Source organism: Pteronotus mesoamericanus, unplaced genomic scaffold (genome assembly GCF_021234165.1).
Source record: "Pteronotus mesoamericanus isolate MK-2021 breed Mesoamerican mustached bat unplaced genomic scaffold, CSHL_Meso_final contig_105, whole genome shotgun sequence".
In the NCBI taxonomy this organism is placed as follows: Eukaryota; Metazoa; Chordata; class Mammalia; order Chiroptera; family Mormoopidae; genus Pteronotus; species Pteronotus mesoamericanus.
The window spans coordinates 9,642,327-9,654,664 of NW_026555006.1; positions in this window are offsets into that span (position 1 = coordinate 9,642,327).

Here is a 12,338-nt window from a genome sequence, read left to right on the forward strand (position 1 = left end):
GTCAATGGCAGCTAATATTTCGGGAGAGAGCAGCTGGGAGGAGTGGCTGTGTGCTACATGCATGGCTCAGGCCCTCCCTGAATCACCCTGGGTCTCAGTGGATATACACAAATTAAGAGGCTAGCTTTGGTTTCTAATGACAGATCTAGAGGTCGCTACGGTTCAGGGAGGGGAAGTAGAAACTTCTTCCAGCAACATAAAGGGAGAAAGAGCTTCCAAGAGGCAAGGAGCCAGGGGAGGAGGCCTGGCTACCAAGCCTGAATGTGGACCTTCAGCTGGGCCAACTTTGGGAGGGTGGAGGGTGTATTCTGAAGGGTATGGTAAGCTCTGTGGGATTCATTCAGTAATCATTCAACAACTCTCTCCTGGGCACATTCTATGTGTCAGCCAATGGTTTTAGAAAGTAAGGATACAACAACGGACACTTCATTGTCCTTGCCTTCTTGGAACAGACCTTCTAGTGGAGGCACAACAATTAAACAAAAATAAATAACTATTATTTTTCAGGTAACACATATTTCCATGACTTAGACAAGTCAACCTCAGCTTTCTGAAGGGAAGAAGAAGACCTGGCAGAGGGCTGCAGGTAGGCAGCACCCTCTGTCCCTGGGTGGGCAGCCCACCTAATCCCCAACCCCCGCCATCCCCAAGATGTGCCACTTTGGCATCTGAATTATTTTGAACTGAAGGCAATTGAGACCCTGCAGGCTCATCAGAAACTTTTACCTTAGAGAATTTAAAGAATTTAAATTAGTGGTTTTGCCCCATAATAAGAGTTATCACCAGAAATGACTTTTTATGACCTATCTGTAGAGTGAGGTAAACTTCTAATTACTGAACATCTCTTCTTATCATCCTATGAATCACCTTCCTCCCTCCCCGCAGAAGCCCCATGGTACTTTAGCTCACCCTCAACGGAGAATGTTGTATATATCTCATTCCCCCTTTCTGTTGCTGAAATGCTCATGTATGTGGGGTCTCTGATTGTCTCATGTATGTGGGGACAATCCACATACATGTAAGGAAGAGTCAGAGGAATCTCTCCTTATATAGGGTTCCCATACATACCTATGTAATTTAATTTAGTTATTTACTCTTGTTAATCTGTCTCATGCTGATTTAATGACTGTAGAGGCAAGAAGAACCTAGAGGGATAGAAAAAAGTTCCTTCCTCCCCCGCGCTAGTAATAGCTTTTCTTGACTGAACACGTGTGTGAGCCAAGCCCTGTATAAAGGTTTGATAGGCATTTTGCCATTTAATAATATAGCAGTTCTCTGGGATGAACAATATTATTCTTTGTTTTACAAATGAAGAAACTAAGGCTCAAAGAGAGTATTTACTTAAAGTCAATGAGCTAGCAAACAGTTTTGAACCTGGATTTGAACCCAGATATTTCTAATGGCAAAGCCCATTTCCTCTGCCATAAGGCAATTCTGTTCTTCATTCCTACTTGGCCTCCTTTTGTCAGGTTGGTTTTCTTTTGTGATGTTGTCATTTATGAGAAATAGGTATTTGGTCACTAGGGTACCCAAAATGTATTTCTCATATACTTGATCTTTGTCCGTGGTTCCTAGTACACAGTTCCCAAAAACCTTAGAACTTCCTGAGTGATTACAGCAATAGAAGCATCTTTTGTTATATAATATTTGATCCCTTGTCCTCAGTACCTGAAATCCTTCATTGATATAAAAGTGAAATGGGTATCTTGTTATTCAAGACAATCTCCTTTCCACCACAGCTGGGTATAAGTTAACGAGGCGACTGTTGAAAGGCACCTAAGGATGGTGGCTTGTTGTCAGGGGAATCAACCATGATTAGAGTGGTGGAACTTACAACCCCATCCCCTGATTTCCTGGAAGGAGAGGGGGACTAGAGGATGGATCAATCACCAATGGCCAATGAGTTAACATGCCTATGTAATGAAGCCTCCATAAAAACCCCAAAAACAGGGTTTGGAGAGCTTCCAGGTTGGCAAACACATGGAAGTTCTAGGAGAGTGGTGCACTCAGAGAGCATGGAATCCCTGTACCCTTTCCCCGTACCTTGCCCTGTGCATCTCTTCTACCTGGCTGTTCCTGAGGTATACTCTCTTACATTAAACCAATAATTTAGCAAATAAAATGTTTCTCTAGATTCTGTGAGCTGCTCTAGCAAATTAATCAAACCCAAGGACTGGGTCCTGGCAACTTCCAATCTATAGCAAGAAGGTCAGAAGGCCTGGCAACAACCTAGGCTTAACTACCGGTGTCTGAAGTTTGGACGGTGGAGGCAGCCTTGTAGGACTGAACCTTTAACCTGTGGAATCTGACTCTACCTCTGGGGAGATAGTGATGGAATTGAGTTGATTCCTCAGGCGTCATGCTGATGTCCAAGAATTTCTGCACATGGGAAGCTGGTCTCGGAACCAAACCCTTTACCTTCATTCAAGTAACAAACATCTATTAAACATCCACTTGTGGCAACTGTTTGCCATGTGTTGAACTGGGCTGAAGTCCTCAGTCACACTTATGAATCTAGAGAGGAGGATGGCACAATTAAAAGAGCCTTGCCTTGGGAGTCAGACAGACATAGGTGGTGAATGAGGTGACACTGGTAGTGTTTGAAGTCCCATTCCTCAAAACTGGCCTCAAAGGACACCCAGCTAGCATGTTTAGCATGTTGAATTGCACTGAACTTAGTACTGCAGAACAAATATGGGCCTCTGAGTCAGAAGACCTGGCTACAGGTCTCATAAAAGTCATTTAGCCTGCCAGAGCCTCAGTGTCCTCCATTGCAAAACCAAAATTTAGATCTAGAAGCTGAAAAGACCCTCCTGGGACCACAGAATGACCTAGGTCCTTGAATTAAAAAGTTGAGCTGAAATCCCACATTTACTGCAAATCCACTCAGTGACTTTTGGTGTTTCAACTTCCTACTCCCATCTCTCCCATATTTTTGGTTGCATGGTTAAACAGAAAGAGCTGGCTTTTCCAACAATGAACAAGCCTCTCAGGTGGTGGCTGTTTCCTCTCTCACATCCTCAAATCCTTGGGACTGGGACTGAAGACAGATTAGGTGTTCTTCTTGCAACCAGCCCGTTGCTCCTTCCCACTCCCCAAATCCCTCAGCTCGGAAGCTCATTGGGTGCCTGAGAGCTGGGAGAATGAGAACCTGAGTCCTAAAAGGAAATCTGGAGATACAGCACTACCGTTGTACTACTCAGATCCACTCGCTTTATATAATAACTCCAACTCAACTGGTACCAGAGCCTCTTGGATTCAGGTTGTTTTCTCTTCCCCGGGAAACTTAACAAGGAAAAATAATGGAATAAACTAATCCCCACCACTCATCCCTGCCACTAGTTCCTGCCTTGACTTTCTGGGGCTAATGGATGTGCATCATTTCACGCCCCTTAATTATGTCATATTCCGCTCACCTTCTAGCACCTCTGTTGATCTGGGTGGTTCATGTGAAGGACAAGAATAATCCAGATTCTCATCCACGAAGAGCCTGAGCCCCTAGTTGTTATGCTTTTCTTGTCTATTTACTGTCAAAATTAGGCAAGTCTCAGCTGGGAATACCAACAGATTCCCCAGTGCATCTCCTGGGTGTTAAACCTCCCCCCACCCCCTCTGTATGAAAATAGCCCTACCTCCTGCTGACTATCAGAATTAATAAACCCTGGCTGAGATGGTGATTGCTTTCCTTGTCTGCTGGTCTTTTGGCATAGGGACCCCAAGGTGACCAGGAAGTAGTTATAGCTTAAAATGTATTGGGATTCTTAAAATGTACTCTGGCAGGAGTTTTCTTCTTTTAGGAGCCAGGACATCTAAATCTACAGAGTTCAGTGTAGTAGGAATAAAAAGCACAAATTCTCCAAGTAGATTATCAAAAGTAATGGTAAGAAAAACGCTTGTACTTCTACTCCTCTGTTCCTGGACCCCCGAATTCTATGTGTTGGGGATATAGCATCACATAATGGTAATTGATGTAGCATGTTTACTGCCTCCTGGAAGATAGTGCCCATTTTTGCAAGGTAACATTTGAAGCCTGGCTCTTTAAATGACTTTTCAAAAAGCCACTCCATGACCCTATCAAAGTGGTAGCTTCTGGGTCATACAATATATGATAGGACCAATGGATTATGTCATGTGCCACTGCTTTACCTCCTTTACCATAAAGTGGGTTCCTTGGTATAATATGATATTATGCAGAATCTTTTACTGGTGAGTTAAACACTTTACCAGTCTTTGGCTGGTGGTTCTGGCCAAAGACTTGTAAGCAGAAATGGCAAACATATACCTAGAATATGTGCCACTAAATAACCGCTATGTGAAAATTCTATCATTCATGTTGCTATCATGGAACCCACTTCTGTGATACTATCATCTTTTCCTACCTTTGGCTCAGACCCCCATAGGGCAGGCAACTGAGCTTCTCAACAATGCTTGTTTTCCTCTGTCCAGATGATTCTTTATTGTGTTGGCAAATAGAGTGTCTTCTTACAAAATATTATTCACTGGTGGGTTTCCTAAGTTTACCTGGATATTCACTTTAATAGGCTCACTTCATTTTGACCCGTCTTTCACCATTTTCCATGATCATTTTATTGATTCTACTTTACCCAATGTTGGCTAACACATTTTTGGAAGCTTCTGTGATCCATTGTATCACCTCCTAAGGTCCTTCCAAGGGTGTTAAATCCTGTGTGACAGGGTAGTGTTCTCATACCAATACACTATCATTTCCCCCTTCACGTCCTGCTTTCCTTGATTTATCACTCTTCAGATCCAAATGTATCCTTCCAGCTCCTGACAGTTTGTGTTCCGTAAGTTCCTCAGCTTCTTAAAGGTTCCTCTCCTCCCTCATTAGACTAGTGCTTCCTCAGCTTAGTTTTGTAAGGGCGCAACGCAGTTGCTTGTCATGGCCTCTAGGAGAGCTGGAGGCGGGGCCTTGGCAGGGAGATCCTGTCTCTCAAGGCAAGGCTCCTGCATCATCTTCAAGCAGAGACAGAGCACTGTCCTTTAACAAAGGAGAGGACATCATTTCCACAGGTCAAGAAGGTTCAGAAATATGGGCATCTTAAGGTTTTTATATGCAATCAACCTAGATATCCCCACCCCAAATCTCAGGATTTTTTTTTCTTCCTAATCAGTGTCTGGACCCTAGTTTAGCTGCCTCACTGTGGCTGAGAACGCAGGCTTCTCTAGAGCTCCAGTACCTTTATAATTAAATTCTGGACCTGAGCCTTGGCTTTTTTTCTGCCCTCTGGCTGTAGTAAATGAGAGTCTCTCTAAATGCTGCCAAGTAGGACTTCTGACTTTCAGATTTTGCCATAAATTGGTGATTAATCATCTCAGCCTTTCGTATCTTTTTCCAATGCATTAATTATACTCAACCATCCAATTCCATTGTCCTTCTAATTAGTCTTTCCCCTAAACCTCTTAAATGCCTGCGATGTAGCAATAGCTAGTGCATTCCTTTCCACTGGTCTTCCATTCACCCCGTTCACCACTAATTGAAGTGTTAACAGTTGTGCAGCTGGAGCAGCCAGTAGCTATCAGGGCTCCACATACCACCAGTGATAGGGTCCTCATTGCCCGCCAGGATCCCCATTCAGAGTTATGCCCCACTGAGACAAGGGGTCTTTGTACCTCAGCCTCCACCAATTATTGGATGGGGGAGAGGGGAGCAAAATGTGATCAAAGTAGCTCCTTCCCCTGAGGTCAGCTCCAGGGCAGGGGTGCAGGGGGGAGCAGTCGGCAGCTTCCAGAAGCTGGGAGAATGAATACCATGGTCCTGATATGGGGCACACAAACCAACATTCTCTATAATACCTTGAAATTAAAGGAATACTCTTACCCCCACCATCCCCACTGCAAGGGTCTGCCCAGATGTCATTTTGCCGGTAAGGCCTCTCCCTGACACTCTCTATTCCCCTTACTAACTGCTTTGTTTTACTCCCCAGCACTTATCCCCATTAGCAACTCTTGTTATTATCTATCCCCTGCCGTCAGTCTTATATACTCCAGACTTGTGGTACTGCATCACCCAGGAGAGGGACTGGCACAAGATAGGTCCCTAGCAAACATAAGTGAAATAACAAATATTTATGTATCTACTATGTGCACTTCACTTGAATTGCTCTGAGAACTAAAAAAAAATCTATGGAAAGAAACTTAGCTCACACTAGACACAATACAAATAAATAATATAAAAATATAAGTGTAGGTAATGTTTGTGAATATATGTCTGTAAGTGACCTAGGAATAAGGAAAAGGTCCTTTTTAGTTTGCAGAAAGATACTGCAATTTGAGCAATTCAATAGCTGGAAACAGACTGAACTTGTAACCCAGAGTGTAAGCACAAGCCTCTGACTTTCTGTAAGGTTAGGAGAGTAGGATTGCTTTTAATTTCTTCCAGCACCAGCATTTAATTGTAGATTTAATAGGGTCTCAAGCCTATAAAAGATTCACCTTGTTTCTCTGAATATATACATTATTTACCATACAGTCTATAAAATATTTACCCATTTCTCAGCTGACTGCACCCTGCTCAGTCTTAACTACCTCATTGCTTGTGCTTGAGACTGATCAAATAAGCGACTGGCGCCTCTCCAAAAACGGACCGAGCAAGCAGCTGGAAGGGGACCATATTTTATGCATTTGTCAGAGCACATAGTAATCAAGGGTGTTGAAAGCCTTTCTGAAGGTACTAGGGAGGGGTGTGAGTCCTTAATCCCACCCACCAGCTCTAAAACATGTCTGCCTTCACCAGATCCAGTACATCCATCCTACTTACAGAGGACCTATTGTGTGCTATAGGTCTTGGGGACATGAATGGGAATAATGCTCATTTCTGTGCACTTGTTGGAGGAAAGAAGCCCAATGATAAGAACTGTAATGAAAACACCCACATATTGAATTATCTTTCCATGTGACTAGCAAGCATAAGGCACATGGCCTCATGAACCAGATTTTTTGGTTGAAATTCTGTCTTACTTTATCACTTATGCGCATCTAACCTTGAACAAGATAGTTAACCTCTGGTTGCCTCAGATTCTTCAGGACACTAATAGTCCCAGTTTTGTGGGATTACTGAGCACATGGTGCCCAGCACAGAGAAAACACTCAATAAAAGTCAGAGATGAAGAAGAAGGGAAGGAAAAATCCTCAGGACAGCTCTATGTGGTACTACATTACGATCTTCATTTTACAGATAAAACCCTGAATTTAAATAATTAAGTACTTTGCCCAAATGTATTGATAAGTGGAAAGCCGGGACTTGAGCTCACATCTGCTTAACACCAAAGACTATAGTTGTAATCACTGTTTATACACACCCATGCACACTAACACACACAAACAAACACACACACGTGAAAATGTGGCATAATCATCATGTGTACCACAAGTTTTTTAATCCTCACCTGAGGATATATTTATTGATTTTAGAGAGAGAAAGAAGGTGGGGAGAGAGAGAGGGAGAAGAGAAAGGGAGAGAGAGGAGAGAGCGAGAGAGAGAGAGAAACATCAGTGTGAGAGAGAAAAATCAACCGATTGGCCTCCCATACAAGCCCTGGCCAGGGATCAACCCTGCAACCCAGGTATGTGCCCTGACTGGGAATCAAAACCATAACTATTTGGTGTACAAGAAGATGCTCCAACCAACTGAGCCACTTGGCCAGGGCATGTGTACCACAATTTTAATGACACTCCAAAACAACCCTCAATGAGATTATATTTCTTTGTTATTTGACCTTATAGCACTTCATTTATTTGCAGTCATCATGACTGTAATAATTTGCCAATTTGATTATCATTAGCTATTATCTGAGTCCTCTGTTTATCATATCTTCCCAGTGCCTAGGTAAATGGTTCACATGCGCTGTCATTTAATCACAACAGTGATGGGATGTAAGTAATATTTTTCTCCCCACTTTATTGCTAATGCAACTGAAGCTTAAATAAACAGAATAACTCACCAAAGAAACAGCTAAAAAAATGGGAAAACTGAGATTTTAACATAGGTTGGTCTAATTATTAAGCCCATGCCCCTTCTGCTGGACCACACTTTTTCTCTAAGAAGGGAGGATACTAGAGGACAAGGGGAGAGGAACCAGTTTTAACCTATTAAAGGCTACATGTCAGGCATTATGCTGAGATTCTTTCTTTGTCAATACTACCTCTTTTACTCCTGATGACAAATTTGTATTCAAAGAGAGAATTGGAACTTCCTGTCAAGATGGCAGTATAGGTAAACACAACTGACCTCCTTATATAACCACATCAGAATTACAACTGAAATATAAAACAACCATCATTCAGAACAATCAGAAATCAGAAGTTGAATGGAAGTCTGACAACTATGGAATTAAAAGAACCACATTTATCCAGACTGGTAGAAGGGGTGGAGATGCAGTATGGTTCCCTCCTACCATTGTGGGTGGAGCTGGTCCCATACCCACATATAGTGGATAAAAATTCAGGAGGGATATTTTAAAAGGGAGGAGCCCCAGCTCCACCTCAGGCCCCCCAAACCCAGGGTTCCAGTGCCAGAAAGATAAGCCCCCATAACTTCTAGGTGCAAAAACCAGCAGGGGTTGAGTCAGTAGAAGAAACTTCTAGAGTCTCAAGCAGTTCCTCCTGAAGAACCCACACATAGACTTATTCAGACTCACTCCCTCTGAGCTCCAGATCCAGGGTAGCAGCTTGCAAGGCACCCGTGGCATACGGGGAGGAACTAAATTGTCTGGCATCAAGGCGGGAGCTGGGGGACAGTTCTCTCCTAGAAAGAAAGGTGGGCAGAGGCATTGTTCTTTTGCTGAGCTCTCCACCCACAGAGCCAGAGAGCCCACAGGCAGGTGGGTGCCATATCTGAGACTCCATCAACCTGGCTAACACTGTTTGCCCCACCCTGGAGATCTTCTGAGACTATGTCCCAACCAATTTATGGGCCCACCCAAAGTACTAACTGTGACTTTTCCATATGAATGCCTGGTCTTGTCTCATGCTTCACAGTTTCCTAAATCCTATCAAGCAAGCAACAGCTGGCCTCAGTGAGCCCCCAGCTCCCATACCTCTTGCTAAGTGGCCCTAGGCCCAGCACTAACAACAACCAGTCTAGATTCACAAATTGGCTTCACCAGGGAATCTCCTAGCCAAGCACAGGTAGCGGCCACCTCAGATTGCTGTATAGCTCCTGCACAGTGGCCCTGGGCAGAACACAAGTGTGAGCTGACCATGGCCTGCTCCACCTGGAAAACTCCAGAACCTGTGCACCCATAGTGGACAGCCACGGACCATGTCATAGTACCACCACCCTGCCACCTCACGGATCCTCCACGGAAAACAGAGGTTGGTGGTCAGGGGTCACAGCCAGTCCTTGCAGCTGACTGGCCTGGGTAAACCCCTCCCATTGATCCACCAACAGCATTCAGGGCTCAACTACAAGAGGACAATGTTCTTAGCCCACACATCAAATACCCAGCTTGGGTGATAGGGGAGGCTGTGCCACTGGACCCTACAGGACACCTACTACATTAGGCCATATAACCAAGACATGGAGTCACAAGAGCGCTACCTAATACTTAGAAACAAACACAGGGAGGCTGCCAAAATGAGCAGACAAAGAAACATTGCCTGGATGAAAGAACAGATCACAACTCCAAAAAAAGAGCTAAACAAAAGGAAGAGAAACAATCTATCAGATGCATAGTTCAAAACACTGGTTATAGGGATGCTCAAGGAACTTAGTGAGGACCTCAGCAGCATAAAAAAGATCCAGTCAGAAATGAGGGATTCACTATTTGAAGTAAAGAACAATTTACAGGGAAACAAGAGTAGAGCAGAAGAAACCAAGAATCAAATCAATGATTGGTTACGTAAGAAAGAAGAAAAAACAAACAAACAACCAATCAGAACAACAAGAAAAAAAGAATCCAAAAAAATGAGGATAGTGTAAGCCATGTCTGGAAAAACTTCGTGTTCCAACATTCACATCATAGAGGTGCAGAAGGAAAATAGAAAGAGGGATAAATAAAATAGCAATAAATACATACCGGTCAACAATTGAATCTAAAAAACAAACTAAGCAAACAAGAAGAACAGAGACAGAATCATGGATATGGGGAGCATTTTGATGGTTGTCACATAGGAGGGGGTCTGGGGTAATGGGTGAAAAGGTGAAGGGATTAAGAAGTACAAATAGGTAGTTACCGAATAGCCATGGGGATGTAAAGTACAGTACAGGAAATGGAGTAGCCAAAGAACTTAGATGCATGACCCATGGACATGAACAATGGTGTGGGGATTGCCTGGGGGAGCGGGGGGTACTGGGAGGAGGGTGCCAAAAGGGGAAAATTGGGACAACTGTAATAGCATAATCAATAAAATGTAAATCCAAAAAATTTATATTCAAAACAAGACTTTTGTGAAAACAACCTTTCTGCAAACTCAAGTATAAGCCCTGCTAGAATGAGCTGGCAAGGGGGAAGAGGATGCTAGCACTGAACAGGAAATGAATAGGGAAATGCCAAGGCTATGAAGCCCTTCAATGCAGCCCTTAGCTCCAATACTTCATATCCACAGAATAGGGCAGTTCAGATGGGACTCAGGCAAATGCCATGTCAGGAGCCCAGTCCAGGGCAAGGGGGTGGGAGCCGGGGAGGAGGGAGAGGTTGAGAGAGAAAGCAAATGCTTTGATTCCACTGTTTTGATCCTGACTCATGCTCTACTTTCTCCTTGCTATACTAATGCTCTTTCCCCTTTATTTTGAAAGAGAAAATGCAGGTAATGTTTACCTTCTCAGTCTTTTACGTTTGATGGCTATTCAAGTTAATGACCACTACTGGAGAAATATTTGGCAAAAAAAAGGTGATAATAGATAAAATCACACATAGTAATATAACATGTTGCTGACTACAAATTGATGGAAATATCTACTTTTCTTAAATAAGAATAGATTTTCCAACTGAATTTTGTAGACTTAATGTTCACAAAAGAAAACTAGTAGTTGCAGAAGCTATAATTAATTCAATTTGACATGGGGAAATAAACAATGATTAATAAAATATTCATTTTATGAGTTACAGATAAATATCTGATTCTAATAAAATTAAAATGGGAAAATCTGAAACTGTGAACTGTGAACTGTGTTGTATAGACATTCACACAAAAATGTAAACTAGCTCAATAAAATTTGCTCCAGAAAACATATTTTTGACCTATCAGTGTAAACATAATTGTGATTAAAAGAGTTGTTTCATATACTCACAGTTTAAATATCTTTTGGGTCAAACCCAAGGTCTTCAAACATGGTGTTTATCTTCAGGGTCTCCTGCTGTGTTGGGGAATTTACTTAACATTAAACCTTACAATATTTTGTTATAGAATTGCAATCCCCCAGTTTTTGAAAAAGGAAACTAGAATTCAGAAAAGGGAAGGAATTTGTAATACTTGATTTAGCACCAAGGCCAAGATTATTCATTGATTAAAACAAAATTGTCTCATCATGGAGTGATGATGGTCATCTGGACCTCCCTTTCTAGCTCTCAGGACATTTTGCAAGGGCACCATTTACCTCCCTGGCCTCTCTAGAATGGTAGGTGTGTCTGTGCCTCTTTCCAGGTGAAAATGTTGGGACCCTAGGAGAGAAATGAACTAGCTTAAGGTTTCAAATTGTATGAAAGACCTGGGCTTTTTCTGATCCCCTGTCCACCATGCTCTTCATTCAGTGAAATGACCTTCAAATAATGCCTTTTTTTTTTTTTTTTTTTTTTTTAAGTTACTAGAAGAAGGGAGCTCTCTGCTCCAAGAAGAATAGAGTTGTATGGAATGCCAAGTCATTGGCTGATTCAAGGCTAATAGCATTCAGGAAATTTTCTCTCCTCACCTTCACCCACTTCCAAAGTAAACGTATCCATCAAAGATATCCTAAGTAACATATCCTTTAAAGATCAGCCTGTGGTCTCTTGTGCTTGCTAGTCAACATTCAAAGAGTCAAGGGACGGGTCTAAATTGGTCATTTGCAACATAATATCAATGTTTTCTCTTATCACTGGTTTCTCTATGAAGCAGATCTCTCCCATCTATTCAATAGCTCTCTAAATTACCTGTGCATGAAGGAAGAACTAGACACATTTCAACTCTCTGGGGGGAAAAAATTAAATGTCTCTACTGTGATTTGCATTTGTGTACATACAAATCAAGGAAATCATAATGAACTTTATTTCATGTACCTGGCTTGACACTTAGTGTTATGTGAGAGCAGAGTAATTTTAGGACATCTTTGGTGACTACCTGCCTTTTCTCCAGGACTGAAGGGCTTTCTAGGATACAGGTCTTGTCATTTTAAAATC